Genomic DNA, 14,227 nt, shown 5'->3' on the forward strand with positions numbered 1-14,227 from the left:
TTCCTTCAGGTCAGGCATTCATAGTCCAAAGCAATAAGAGGTCTTAGCTTATGAATTCAAGAACACAGGAAATGATCCTAATAAGTCAACCAACCAACTAAACTTAACTCCTCGTTTTCATCATTAAGCTAATAAACATTTATCACAATGTCCTAGTATTCGAGAGTTATAAAGGACCTTATAGAGTGTCTATTACAACTCCCTTATGTTTTCTCCCCAAATTATCTGGGCTACATGTGACTTCAGTGACCTTACCACCAAGAAATGATGTCAAGACTGTTGTATATCATCTCTGTTGACGCAAGTTGGCCCATTTAGCTACTAACTGTGCTTCACAATAATACAGAGCCTGATTCTCCCCTTAATGTCTAAGAAGCTACCACCCAGGTCAGCCTTAGAAATAGATAAATTATCATATAGAAGAAAAAGCAGTGACCTAGCATTCAAAAGAACTAGACTTGAGTCCCAATTTCATCACTAATTGCTGGGTGATCTCGGTAAGTTGCTTCATCTTTCATGGGCCTTGTTGTCTATTAAGAGGAAAGGATTAGGTGATCTCTAAGGTGCTTTGAACCTCTGGCATAGTATGAGTTCTATGAGTAGAGAAAGTGCCTGTTTATAGAATGTGTTTTTAGAAGTATTGTGAAGCCTTCTAACTCCCTCCCATCCTATGATTAAAAACAAAACCACACTGCTCCCAGCAGCTCACTGAAGCCTGAAATTCTGCAATTAAAGGTTCATGCCTTTGATTTCACAAATTTCATTTAACAGTGTTTGTTCTCTGGTAGGCTACAAATGCCTGTGGCATATTGGATGGAGCACTGGACTTGATATCAGGAAAACTTAAGATCAGTGCCTGATACTAACATTTAGGTCTTTTAAGTCTTTTGAGCCTCAGTTTCCATATATATAGAATGAGGATACTAATGCCTCGGGTATCTACCTGACAAATTTGTCATAGGGTCCACAAGAAATTAATGACAAAACAAAAATTTAGGCCCAGGTCTTCTGAGTCCAAATTGAACACCCTTTTGGCTGCACTGTCATCATCTGGGACCTGGGAAAGGTACCATGAAATGTACCAAGGAAATAGCATGGAAAATACCCTCAAATTAGTGTTGGATAAATTCAGTTGAAGGCAAGGGAAAGATTTGGAGGAGAAACCTTATATCTCAAGACGTAAAGCTCTATGGAGGGAAAAACAGAGACTCTGGGATACTCATAGCACATTGTTTGGGAGATTACTACAGAGTGAAGAAGTAGGGGAAGAAAAGAGCCAGGCCTAGGGAAGAACTAACCTTCTAAGCTCAGTTATTTATCTTCCTGCTGAAGGAGCACAAGTGATTTAAGCTGTCCTCTATATTTTGATGCTCCAGGATAATTCTCTGATCACCTTATCCTAGTTACAGTTCCATTTACATCTTTCTTTTCTTGCCCTTAAGGCAGTCTACAATAGCCTCTTGCCCACATCAATATGTGGAAGAAGACAGAAGAGTTTTCTACCTACTATTGCTAGTCAAGTGAAAAATTAATTCCTAATGAAGGAGAAATAAACCAATGAATCACATTAAGGTTTTAAACTCCTTTTAATCTATAGATAGAATAGCATTGTAGAGTAGATTAAATGACTTCTGACTTTCTTAGTGTATGGCAGGCTAGAAAAATGTTTCTAAGCTGTTAAATTTAGCTTAAATTTAAAGTAGAGATGGGCGAATGGGGGGGGGGATTTACTTATGATTGCTGAGATCAGGGATGGAGAACGTATGGCTTTGAGGCCACATTTGATTCTCTAGATCCTCAAGTACAGCTCTTTGACTGAATCCATACTCTACTGAACAAATCCCCTTAATACAAGTATTTGTTCTGTGAAGTTTGCATTCAGTCAAAGGACTGCCCCTGAGAACCTAGAGGTCTACATGTGGCCTCGAGGCTACAGGTCAGATGCACCACTGGCTTAGATGATTCTCTTGCAGTGAGGTCTGGACATATAAAGATTATGCACCAAAATGATAATTCTTTAATTCATTTGTCAAATAACTATTTTCTTCTTTATGCATAGCTCTTGCTAGAGCCTGGGAGAGATACCAAGTTTAGATAAAAACAGTCCTGAATTCATGGATCCAGTAAACCTCTACTGAATGCCAACATATAATATTAGGCAGAGCTAAATCTAATAGTAAACAGGAAGACAGGCCACTGTGGGATAGACATAGTCAACTTCATTAATAAGTGGCCATCTACCTTATACGATTTAAGAGATGCTAAAAAAAAAGACCCTGCCTACAAGCATGTCTATGATCTGGCTTCTCTTGCTGAGTGAAATTCTGCTAGTAACAATTTATCCTAGGAATCTTAAAGGTATTTCCATTTAAGATGCTAACATTAATACATATTCATACCTTAAACTCATTCAATTCGTATCTAACAGGGAGGAAATAGAATATGACAGTTAAGAACCAGCAAGCCATTATGTACTAGGCACTGTACCAGATACAGGATAGACACAAAGACAAAAAAACAAACAAAAAACCAATGGTCCCTGACCTCAATAATATTACATTCTGTTACAAAGGAAACAACATAGACATATATGTACATATGTAAACCTAAAGTAAATGTGGTAAATAAAAGGAATTTCAGGATGGCAAGAAGCTAGGGCTAGGCCTGGAGTAATGGGATACAGGTACGACTGAGAAGAGGGAGGGTATCTACTTGAGAGTTTTTCTGAGGGCCAGCCTTGGGCTTTTGTGTCATTTGAATCATAAATTAGTTGAAGGCTAGAAGTAGAAGGGATCTTAGAAATATCCTAACACAAGCTCCTTTTTCATAAACGAGGAAACTGACGCCTGAGGAAGATAAGAGGTTTGTCCAGAATCACACAGCTCAGAAATATCTGGCTTACCTCTGTGGAATATAATTCTAAACATTGGAGGAATTCATGTGATTTCACATGGAAACAAAGGCAACATGCCCTAGAGTGTTGATTGGTCTGGTCGATGTGACCTTGCCCACTCTAAAATCTTGGATAAAAGTTCGTTCTTATGGAAATTTCCAATCCAAAGAATGTAAAACAAATTTGAGTGAGCATCTGCCCAAAACATCTGGACCATTTGTGGTTTAACCACTCACTCACAGTCCACTTAATTCTACTGTACTTCCAGGCAATGAGTGAAAACACTGTTTCAGTATGAAGAAATGCTTAATGAAGTAGAAATGGACCCTGTATGCAGTTGTTGCCTTGAAAAGAAAGAAAAAGAATGCAAAGATCTATAATTATTATACAGGTGACATTTCTTTGTAACTGCATCTCAAAAAGGTATTAATAAAACTAAAAAACTTCCAATGTGGTAAACCTAGGGTTTGCAAATCTGAGCAGGGAAATCATTGACCAAAATAAAAAAACCTGAGATTGAAAATCAAAAGCAGGTACACACTGAGCAGTATGAGGCCTGCAAAGTACAGAAAGTCATAGTTTGTCCTGGTTTTTTTAAGAAGGCATTTGAAAAAAGAAACTTGAAAGTCTGACTTTCAATTTATATATTAATGAATGAGTCCTTTATGTACTTATGAAGGGATGACACCAGATTGAGAAGAGACAAAGGGAATACTTAATGAAGACTCAGGCACATTTCTGGGAGTGTCAGAGACAGTTGAGATGAAAAGCAAGAGGCCGATAACAAAATCTCCATACATCTTACCAAAGAGAAAGTTCTACCAGTCAGTAACATCTAGGACAGGATCAAATTGTTGTCTTATAGGAGAATAGGCAAATACCTGGTGCCCTGTGTGGATGCTAGGAAAAGTCAGGGTTTTATAGGCAGGTGAAGATATAAGATGAGAAGGAAATTTAGTGTTGTTCACTAGGCTATTCACAACTCTGCCCTTAGTCTTACTTGAAAATAATAACTTGGCCATCTGATTATTGACTAAACAGCTAGAATCTGTACCTAGAATCTGTGTCTGATGGAATGAAGCCACTCATAGGTCATGAAACAGAATGATGCTTTTTCAGCCTCCTGTTTTATTCCCCTGTGTGATCAACCACCAACATTGGTGGGCTCTCCTTTGTACCTGGCTGTTCACGTGTTAGCAATCAGAGTAAGACCATCAGGGCCCGACATCTCAGATAGAGAGACAAACAGACAGATTGACTGACTGACTCAACCAAGAAAAGAGTAATGGGAGGAAGGAAGAAAAAAATGATAGAGCATTTATTAAGTACTTACTATGTGCCAGGCACTGTACTAAGCACCAACAATATAAATACAAGCAAGTCTCTCTGATCTAGCGAGGGAAGACAATACGTTAAGGAGAGGTGGAAAACCAGGAGTACACCAAGGCTTCTGGTGAGGAGATGGAGAAATATAGAGACTGATGAAAGGAGCTGGGAGTGAAAGGATCGTGGGCTCCTCACCTCATGCAATGGTGGGCCAAGGCAGATACTCACCATTCAAGAGAAAGGACCTCATGGCAGGGGTATCACCAAGGTAAAAAAGCTATCGACAAGAAAGAAGTCAGGGGAATGAGGCATAGAGGACAGAGTGAATCAGCAATCACAGTAGGGAAAATACTCCAAAAATCTCAGCAGAAGAAATGGGAACCAGACCTTCAGATATAGTTAAAAGAGTAGCGGGGATTGAGTGGAAATCAGTACAAGAGGTACAGCCATGTTCCTTGACTGAATGTGCTCAAGGGAAATGTTCTCAATTCAGGTCAATGAAACAGGCAGGATTGCTAGAACCCCTATAGTTCACACGATCTCTCAGGATGTAGGTGTAGCAGCCACCAGCTAGCCACCTGGGATAGCAGCTTCCAGTTACTCCCTGGCATTATTCGGGAAGGACAGAGCTATTTCAAATACTATCAAGAGTGTCAGAATTTCAGACTTCATGAGCACCCCAGTGGGGAAGGTGTTTATATTCCAAGGTTTCTTCAATTGTTGGTGACTTTTATACTTGCCAACTTAGTACTGGGGTAGGAGGATTAAGCACACTGCCCTGGTAGCAAATTTGTGCAAATTAGGGAAGGGGTCACAGATGAGGGGACAATCTAACAGTGATTGTTAGTGATGGGGACAGGTATGACAAGGCCCTTTTCCACAAGGTTTGCCCCCACTTCATAGTAGCTGGGCCCATGGAGTTACAGTCCAATCCAACCTAATTCAACAAGGATTTCTTAAGTATTTACTATGTATAAAGGTCTATGCTAGGTACTACAAATGCAACTAAACAAACAAACAAAAACAGTCCCTGCCCTCAAGGAGATTACATACTTTCCCTGAAGTCTATTTTAAATTTTCTTAATTTGGAAATATGACTTTGACCAAAATTATATGATGTCATGTACATTTTTATCCTTACAAAGCCAGAAAGAAATTATACTAGTTTATAACATAGAAAATCACTATTTATAGCCGTATCTAAAGACTTCTGAACATACAAATGAAAGCTGACCATTTCTGTCAATGTTGTGGATATTTTCCAACTAACAAAATATTTGTCATCATACAGGAAAGGCATATATGTTTTGGCCATTTTTTTGTGTTCCTATATGTTTGGGGTCCATATTGAATCAGCCATGGCTTTACTATGTCTGTACCAAAAAAAAAATCATTGTGTATGAATAACTATGTTACTTTAATCCACTGGGCAATGGTAGGTACTATATCTCATTCCCAGAGTAATGTCATCCATCATTCTGCCAACATCATTAATCTTCCCATTGCTTTGGGCAAATTGGGCCAGATTTTGTCCTCAGTTGTTTCTGCGTTACTCTCTCTGAAGTCAGTTGGAATTGGCTCATGACTGAGGGCCAAATTTACCCCATTAATTAGAGCAATGCTCCAGAACAAATTTACCTTTTGATCATGTTAAATTAATCTCTTTTCTAGTTATCTTCAATAACGCACTCAGTCAATCAACAAAGTGTTGATCAAGTGTCTGCTTTCTACAGGCTAATATGCATGAGGTTCTAGGCATGAGGTGAGAGGAGGGGAAAAGAAAGAGGAACACAAAGATAAGATTCAGTCCCTGCCCTTCAGCAGCTGATAGTTGAGTTGGAGGGACAATATATATGTATGCAAGTGGAAAGAGATAACACAAGTCAGTATAAGTATGAAATGAGTGGTAAATACTTTTTTGAGGGGGGAAGGCAGGGTAACTGGGGTTAAGTGACTTGCCCAAGGTCACACAGCTAGTGTGTCAAGGGTCTGGGGTCAGATTTGAACTCAGGTCCTCCTGACTCCAGGGCCGATGCTCTGTTCACTGAGCCACCTAGCTGCCCCTGAGTGGTGAATGCTAACATGGTGTAGGGGTTCTGAGGATGTAAAGGATACCTCAGCCTAGACTGGTAAATGAAAACTTCATCATTTGTGACTCATGGTTAGAATAATGGAATATGGGGATATTAAAAATGGAACATTTAAAGGTCCATCTAGTACAAGTCCTATGCAAAATATGAATCCTTTCTGAAACATCCTGAACAAAAAGTTGTTAGCATGGGGAACTCAGTACTCAATGAGGTATACCATTCCACTTTTGGACAGTTCTGTTTATTAGGGAATTCTTGCTTATATTAAATCAAAATTTGCTAACTTTTGGGGGCACATAGGAGGACATATACTTTGTATACTTGTTTGGTCAGCATTGCCTTACACAGCCTCCATTCAATAAGGCGACCATTCCTTTCTAGACCAATTAAAATAGACAACTCTCCCCATAATTTCTTTGGATGATCTACAATTTAAAAGTGTTTTTCCTAAGATGTGGTATGCAGAACTAAAAGAGATGTTCTAAATACAGTCTGACCAAAGCAAAGCATAATGATTCTGTCACCCCACTTCATTGTGGATGTTATGTTTCTATCACTTTAGCCTAAGATTGCATCAGGGAGGAAGTATAGTCTGGAAGACAGAAGTCTGGACTTGGAATGAGTAGAATCTGGGCACTGGTCCTGTCTCTGTGACATATACCAGCAGCGCAACCACAATTAAGTCCCTTTATCTGTGTTATAGTCGAGTTGCAGGTCTGTATCAGTAGAGGGAGTTTCTACCTCAGAAGTTCCTTATATGAGTTCAAGTGAGATCACAGATTTAGACCATTCCCCCAAAAAGGAGGGGAAACCATTTAGCTTCCTTGACTGCCATATTATGCTTTTGACCTTTGAGTTTAAAGTCTACTCCTTTTTCAAAAAAAGTACCATTATCTAATCATACCTCATTCATCTTATACTTCTGCAATTGATCTTCTAAATCAATCAATCAATCAACATTTCCTAAAGGTCTATTTTATGCCAAGCACCATGTTCAGTACTGAGGATACAAATTTGATGTCGTTGCTAAGTTGTTTCAACCATGTCCAACTCTTTTTGACCCCATTTGGAGTTCTCTTGGCAAAGATAATGGAGTATTTTGCCATTTCCTTCTCCAGCTCATTTTTTATATGAGGAACTAAGGCAACTAGGGTGAAATGACTTGCTCAGGGTCACAAAGTTTGTAAGTATCTGAGGCTTCTCTATCTACTGCACCACAGGCCAAAAAAAAAAACCCAGTCCCTAACCTCAAGAATCTTACAAGCTAATAGCAGAAATGACATGCAAACAATTACATGCAAAGCAAGCTACACGTGAAATAAATGGGAAATAATTAACAAATGGAAGGCTCAAGAATAAAAAGGGGTTAAGAAAGGTGTCCTATAAAAGATGATATTTTAGTCAAGACTTAAAAGAATCCAGGGGGAAATTAGGGACCATTGAGGAGGAAGAGTGTTCCAGACATGGGGGATAGCCAGAGAAAATGTCCAAAGCAGAAAGATGGAGTGACTTGTTTGTAGCAGAGCCAGGAAATAAGTATTGCTAGATCAAAGAGTACATGGAGAAGAGTAAAGTATAAGAAGATTGGAAAGGTAGGAAGGAGCTAAATTATGAAGGACTTTGAATACCAAAGGATTTTGTATTTGATCCTGGATGTTATAGGGAGCTCCTGGAGTTTTGGGGGATAAGAGGTGACATGATCTGACCTGCACTTTAGAAAAATCCATTTGGTGGATCAATGGAGGAAGAACTGGGGTGGAGAGAGACTTGAGGCATGCAGACCCACCTTCAGGCTATTGTAATGGTCCAGGTTTAAGATGATGAGAACCTACACCGAAGCAGTGGCAGTATCCAAGGGGAGAAGAGGGCATAGATGTTGAAAAAGTGAACATGACAGCCCTTTGCAATGATTAAATGGGTGGGGGAAGTGAGAGATAATGAAGAGTTGAAGGTGACTCCTAGGTCACAAGGCTGAGGAATTGAGAAGATGGTGTTGCCTTCTACAGTAATATGGAATAAGGGAAAGGAGGAAGTTTTAGGGAGAAAGATAAGACTCAAACATAGGGTTTTACATCTACCATTTTTATGTCATTCTGTTAGATTAAATTCACCATTCTAGTCTGTTGAGGTTAATTTTTTATCCTAATTTTTGAATCACTGAATTTTATAGGTGAAAGGGACTTCAACTATTTAGTTAAACCCATACCTGGAAAATAATCTCCATTTCAACACACTTACCAAGTTGTCATCTAGCCATATAATAACTGTCCATCTCCCTCAGTTTTAGGTCATCTGCAGATTTTGTAAGGATTCAATCTATGCCATCATCAGAGACAATAAGAAATATTTTTAACAGTATAGCACCAAGGACAACTCCCTGGGCATCCCGCTAGCAATATGCCTTCAGGTTAATTAATCACCCCTCTTTGGATAAGTCACTTAATCATTTCCATATAAACCCAACTATACTATAAGTCATTCCGTATTTCCCCATGTTTTTACAAGAATCCTGAGGAACTTTGCCAAAGGTCTTCCTGACATCCAAGTATACTTGATATTCCTTTGAATATTTTTAGTCAGGAGTGTTATCCTAAAGATCTATCTTCAGTCCCCACTTATGCATCCCACTAATTTCTCTTTCATGCCTTACATATTTGTATCCAGTCTTTGACTTATATGCCACTCTAGTTCTTTTCATTTGGAATATATTCATAAAGTAAGGCTTTGTATTGATGGCATGTTGAGTGCCATTGTTCAATGACAATGTCAATTTTTCAGCTTGATTCATGATATTGACCAATATTCACATTCATGGAAATGTTCTTTTTTTCTTAATGGACAGTACATTATCTTGTCTTGGCTCAAGTTAGACACTTCTTTTCCCAAATGGAATACTGATGCTTGAAGGTATTGTCTTAATTATTTACTGCCGTGTGTGTGTGTGTGTGTGTGTGTGTGTGTGTGTGTGCAACTGATTGTCCCATTCAAATCCAGGCTAAAAGTGCATCAGCCACTCATAGATCCAACCCCACAGTTAATCAGTACCAAAACTCTGACCCACTCTATTTCCAACCCAGGGCCAGTTCACCTCTCCTTAGGCAATCTAGTACCCTTCACACCCACCCCCATCTCTGGGAGGTTGATCATATAAGTCCCACAGTGCAGACATGCAGTCAACAAAAAATCCAAACTCAAGCAATCCACTTATTTAGCAGGGATTACAGCTATGTGCCTGACCTGTTTTAACTTTATAGAATTCTCTTTTTTTTAATAAAGGCCTTTTAAACATGTTTGAAGAATTTCTCTATAAAACTCCAGGCACAACTGCCTGAGATGTCATCATAGCTGATTCTACTCATGCAGAATATCTTTATCATTTGGAGATTTTAAAATTTTGTCAGGGCTTTTAAGAGGAAAAATGTTTGTCTTTTCAACTTTTGGTAATGCACAACTTTTTCATTAATAAAATAATATCTTAAAAATTTTTAATGTTCATTAAAATATTTGTGTGGAGATAGCACTTGGGTCTACATATTATTAATCCATTCAAGTAGAAGTATCAAAAAACTAACTCATATGTTACTTATATGTTGTATCACATAGCACAGAATTTATGAAGTATTTTGATCTAGGTTACACGTAGGCAAAAAGTACCCTATGACAAATATTAAAATGCATGAGCATTTCACTAGTCAAGTGGGAACAATAAATGATACTAATTCTACTTTCAAACCCTCCCAAAAACATATAAAGTTTTAAAGATATAAAGCTTCTGAAACTTGATTAGCTCTTCAGAGAAAGGTACTCTCTAAATATGGTACTAGGTAATTATTACAAAAGTAATAAAAATCATGAGAAATGAATGCTTTGAATTACAGTTCTTCTAGTTTCCTCAAAACTTGCCAAAGTACCACCTCATAAATAATTATTCAGTTAATTTAAATCTTTGGCAGATTTCATAATCCAGAATTTTAATATTTCCTTTAATTATAAAGAAGTTTATAAAGGTGAAGTTCAAAAGAATCCTTACAAATCTTAATTCTTTCTTCTAGAGAATTCTTTTCAGCAATTTTGAAGATACCTAGGAAGCAATGTAGAGCAATGGAAAAAAGCCCTAAATTTGGAATCAGAGGACCCTAGTTTGAATCCCAACTCTGCCACTTGCTACCTGGGTGACCTTGGACAAGTCCCTGAATTCTCTGGCTTCATTTTCTTCATCTATAAAATGAAAGAGTTGGACTAGATGACCACTAAGGCCATCCATCCCTAAATCTCTTATCCCATATTCTGTGCAAGGGTTCCAAAGACAAAAACAATGAAGCAGTCCCCATTCTCAAGAAGGTTACAGCCTTCACAAGGAAACATATCTAGCATCAACCTGGGGTTTTTTCTTTAATAACATAAAAAAACATAAGATAGAAAGTGGAAAATTGGCCTTTCTTTATACTTTCTAATTAATTGAATGTTTATATTTAGTTTAATCTTAAATAATTAACATATATTTTTAATACTGCTCAGTAATTAAAGGGAAAGGAGGCAGCTAGATGACTCAATGGACAGAACACTAGGTCTGGTGTCAGGCAGACCTGAATTTACATCTGACCTCAGATACTAGCTGTGTGACCTTTGGCAAATCACTTAACCTGTGTTTGCCTTAATCTACTGGAGAAGGAAATGGTGAACCATTCCAGTATCTTTGCCAAGAAAACCACATGGACAGAATATGGTCCATGAGGTCACAGACACAACTGAACAACTGAACAACAACAATTAGAGGGAAAGACTATTTGGCAAGGATAATTCAGTAGAAATTCGACTATTATCCAGTGATTTTCATCAACATTAATGAGTAGCAGTATACCATAGTGGAAAGAGACTGGCTTTGGAATCAAGAAGATCTGGGTTCAAGTCCTATCTCTAATACATATTCTAGCTATGTGACCTTAGGCAAGTCACTTAGCATCTCATTGCTTTGGGCATCTCTCTAAGCTAATAAATTGCAAAGACGGTGCCAACCTGAATAGGTAGAAAGAATTTCCTCACCTGGGAGTTCCCTATACCAATGAGTTTATATCCTTATCCAATCTTTACCCCATCTGTATTGTGTGGAAAGAGCATGACATGAGAAGAGCACTGGAAATCAGAAGACATTTTCTGCTGTAGATTAGTTCTGTAACTTGAGCAAATCATTTAACTTCTCTGACATTCAGTGTCTTCATCTCTGTCTTTCTTTTTGCTTGTACACCAGTACTTAGCGCAGTGCCTGGCACAATGGTTACTAAACACTTATTGACTTGAGTTGGTTTAGTACAGTGAGGGGTATTGGACAAGACCAACTCTAAGGTCCTTTCCAGATATGAAATTTTATGAGTCTTTTATTCATTTCCACTAATGATTCTGACTATCTACAGTGAGCCCCCACCCCCCCCACACAAAAAAAGCTGTTTCCACTTAATGTTACATTTTGCCTGTCTAAAGTTTGTATTTATATTAAGCAGATCATGTCATATTTTCTCAGATGAATAAAACCTATTTCCTGGTCACTTGCATAGTTTTTACTGTTGTACCTGGGATGGCTGGGTCATCTATTCCCAGTCCTCCTGAACTCCACCTGTGTCCACCAACAGAATGGATGTTGGTAGACAACAGAGATATAACTAGCATGGGATAAACAGTACTTTGTCCCAGAGGCCCTGACAACATAGGGGTATGTACTGAGCTTCTGCCCCCAAAGCCCGGTCCAGTGGTATGCAGTGCATTTGCCTCCTAGGATTCCCTGGGGAATGACCATGCTTTCTTAGCATGACAATCTTTGTAATAGGATTATCCTCATCATTGATAAAACCCATTCTCATCTGACTGGTAAGGCTAAGATTTTGCATTCCTAGTGCCTATAATCAGCAGCATAATAGTGAGTATATCTAATAAGGGTGTTGATGGTGTCAGTTTAGAAAATAATGGAAGATTAGAGAACATAGAAAATCATAGCTAAAAGATATTACCACAGAAAGGAAGGCAATGGTAGTTGGTATGTGGGGATGGCTGTTGACTAGAGGGAGTGCATCACCCTAGAAGATGTCTCTAGCCACCCATTTTTAAACAGGAAGAAACAGTGCCTTTACTGGTGTTAGTAAGTCAGCCCCTTACCTTTCTGAGAGAACTGAATGATTGTGTGTAAAATTTTAAAGGAAAGGTCAGACTGAGGTTGTGGCAGTGCATTTTGATCACCATAGTCTCAGGTTCCTTGGGGTCTGGGTCTCTCTATGTGTGTCATGTTGTTCTACTGGTGCTCCAACCCTCATGAGGAAGCGACCAGAGGAGGGGATTTTAGGTCTGCTTCCACACACACCCCACCATGTCTTGTCTGCCTGTGGTAATAGTACAGAACTACTCTGCAGCCTGGGCACAACTAGCATCATTCATGAACAGGCTATAGTGATCAAACGAATTCTGCATACCTGTGAACCTCTGCCTGAGACTTACCTCCCACGAAAGTGTATAATGAATAATAAAAGGGACCATAGACGTCATTGTGACTTATAGGAAGAGTAGTGTACTTGGAAGCTGGAGACCTAGCTTTAATGTTTGCCTCTGAAACTTGTGTGACCATGGGAAAACACTTGAGCTTCAGTTTCCTCATAAGTAAAATTAAAAAAAAATACCTGCTTTCCCTTTTTTCACAGGGTTATTGTAAGGAAAGTGGTATAAAGTTTAAAATGCTATATAAATACGAGCTGACGTTTTCTAGTCTAAACATTTTATACTAAAGGAAACTGAGACCCACAAAGGTAAACTAGCTGGCCCAAGTCACAAAGCAAGTAACAAGACACCTTTCTGTAACTGGTGACCAATGGACATTTTTTCTCCCTATTTTATCCAACATCTGTTCACACAACAATGACCATTTTGATGTCCTGCTCTCTTTCTTGTTTCACGCAAGCCCAGCACAACCAGTTCTAACTTACTTAGAATAGCTGGAAGAAGAGGACTTATGTGAAAGGGAAAAAACTGAAAATGCTGCTTTAATGAATATTATTGGTAGGTGAGCCTAAAAGGTTTGGGGATTCAGTTTGGTATGGAAAAGCATCCAGTAGCTTGTATCCTGAAAGCTGAAGTTTATCTGAACATATCTAAACCTCCTTGGTCTGGAAATTGGATTGGAAATCTCACAGGACCAGCTTTCTAACATGATTTCTAGCTTGCCTGGCTGCAAAATCCCATGAGAACAAGCTTCCTCTGTATGTTTGTTCCAAGGCTCAGTCCACATCAGGAAGTGTAGGGATGCATGAAATCCTCTCTTCTGTCCTCTTCTCTCTTCTCCATCTCTTTCCTTTCCTCCCCCTCCTCCTCCTTTTTCTCCTCCTCCTCCTTCTTCTTCTTCTCCTCTCTCTCTCTCTCTCTCTCTCTCTCGCTCTCTCTCTCTCGCTCTCTCTCTCTCGCTCTCTCTCTCTCTTTCTCTTCCCCTCCCTCTCTCTCTCTTTCCTTCCTTCCCTTTCCTCTTCTCTCCATCTCCCCTTCCCTTTCTCTCTGTTTTTTCTTCCCCCCAACCTGCTTCAAGAAGCATGTTCTTTAGTGTTCTTTCTTACACTAAGAGACGTCTCACTTTTCTTTTGTCTCACATTCATTGGAAGTTGTAATTCAGACTCATTCTAGTTCATCTGCCTCTTCGTGGGGCCTTAGAGTAGATTTAGATTCCAAACAAGCCAGGTAGATGGCGGCTATGTTTAATTAAGCTATCACTTAAAAGAGTGACCATGACCCTATCTGTTTCCAGCAAAGTATTCTGGTTTTCATCTTTTAAAATATCTCTCCATTGAAGTAGATTGAAGACTTACCTATGGAAAGTAAGAGATCTTTTTCTAGGGGGATTGGATGGGGGGATAGCAATTAACCACTCAGAAGAGCTGTCAGTTTTTCC

Source organism: Trichosurus vulpecula, chromosome 5 (genome assembly GCF_011100635.1).
Source record: "Trichosurus vulpecula isolate mTriVul1 chromosome 5, mTriVul1.pri, whole genome shotgun sequence".
Lineage (NCBI taxonomy): Eukaryota > Metazoa > Chordata > Mammalia > Diprotodontia > Phalangeridae > Trichosurus > Trichosurus vulpecula.